Genomic DNA, 1,922 nt, shown 5'->3' with positions numbered 1-1,922 from the left:
ATCAAATGATCGCCTAAATACTTGCTCGCCGCCACCATTTCTTGATGTCCATGTGGGCCATTCCCATAAACAGAACTGGTGCTTTCAAACTAATTTCCCTTTATCCCAGATATCTCCCTGCTCTTTAACACTCTCCAGCTGCTATTTGCAGACACATTGCAGTACGAGTCCCCGCTGCCCACCCACAGCTCAGTCCCCACAAGCTCCTTGCTGCACTTGCTGTAGGCACAGAGGAGTTGTCCGAGCCTCCTGCACAGCTTATTTTCCACAACTTTTGCTGCTCAATGTGATTAGAAGCAGCTACGAATATCGTACACCTGATGCTCACGCGGTACCACTTTCCCTGCCGATTTTCTACAGCCATGCCACAGAGGTGTTATGCAATGTATTTGAGGTGGAATTGCAAAAAGGCAGAAGGATTTTAGATGAGATTCACTTTTGCAAAAGTTCTCACCAACGCTGCTGCCTAATGAGCTAATACGAAGGGACGCTAAATCTGAAATGGTGGTGAGACTCAGGAACAGCCCAGATTGATGTAATGTGGCGGAGAGAAGCACAGGATTCATCTTGCAGCAGTCAGCACATCCCGCTGAGCCTGTGCCAGTATTCAGCCTAAAACCTGGGCACACATCACACGGGCTGTGCACAAGAACAGCCACCACCACAGATCAACAGGGGCACTGGGATAACCCAGAGGTAGGGACATTCAGACCCAAACAGCCACCATTGCTACCTTCACCACCAAAACTCACCCCAAGGCTCAGTGCAGAATCAAGGTTGGTGGTGGGACCTCGAGCCGCCCCCAGGACCGTGAGTTTCTCTGCGAGCACACGCTGGGAAGAAGGCAAACCCCTTGCTACCAGGCTGGTGGGGACAGTCCCCATTAGCTGATTCCTCACCTTCCTCTGCTCCGTGATTAGTCTTACCCCACCGAAAGCCATCTTTGGCCAGGGCACATCTCTCCTGGCCCCTGGGCCCCGCAGTCACTGCGGGCATCCTTTGCTTCGCCCTCCACAACCCGCTTTTCACTGGTGTCGATGCGGCTGCCGCCCTCAGAAAGGTCTGCCAAGGCCACGTCCCCAGCAGCCCGCACCTCCAAGGGGAGAGGGCACCTCTGGAGCCAGTGCAGGGCTCTCTGCAGCCAGGGGCCCATTTTCCCCGGCAAAGCTCGGCCAAGAAATCAAGGATTCAAAAATCTCTCTGTTCGGCCCCGGAGCAGGGAGCATCCCACAGGGCATGTCGTCCCAGGGCACGAACAGTGCTCCTACCGTTGGACGGACAGGTAATTTGATAATTAGCAGTCAGGCATTTACACTGGCCCCAAACCTTTGCATATCTGGCATTTTGCAGCACCAACAGTGAAGTCCCTGGCAGTCTCCCAAGGAGTGAGGGGAGGAAAAGCAGCCGGGGCAGCTTGCTGAGCCGAGAGCCACCTCCAGCGAAGCTATCTCGCTTTCCAGGGTGAATCACACCCTTTCCTCCAGCCACTGTGATTTTTCCCAGTCTCAGTGGATTTCAAATTTCCTAAGTCACGTGGTGTGAACCACCCCTGCCACCAGCGACTTTTCTTCTGGCAGATCAACACAGAAGTTTCCCACTAGAAACCAGAAATGCTCTAATAATGGCTTTAACAGGGCTCCCGGCCCTACCTGCCGGGGAACCTAACAGAGGGCAAACCGATCGTGCTAAGGTGCTGCAGCCTTAACGAAAAGGTCCGAAAAATTACTGGAGAACCCAGGGAGAAACCGAAGACTCCCGGGGAATCGTGGCAAGCGGGGTGCCGGGATGGGATGTGCTGCGGGCGGCGGCCCCCAACCCCGCTCCCAGCAAAACCCCCCGCCCTGCACAACGTCCCGCAGCCAGGCGATGCCCCGGCTTCACCCCAACCCCCTGAGAGCCCCCCGAGGAGCCCCGCTGCCCCC

The sequence above is a fragment of the Aptenodytes forsteri genome, unplaced genomic scaffold (assembly GCF_000699145.1).
Source record: "Aptenodytes forsteri isolate BGI_AS27 unplaced genomic scaffold, ASM69914v1 Scaffold142, whole genome shotgun sequence".
NCBI classification, from domain to species: Eukaryota; Metazoa; Chordata; class Aves; order Sphenisciformes; family Spheniscidae; genus Aptenodytes; species Aptenodytes forsteri.
This window is presented reverse-complemented; position numbering follows the sequence as displayed.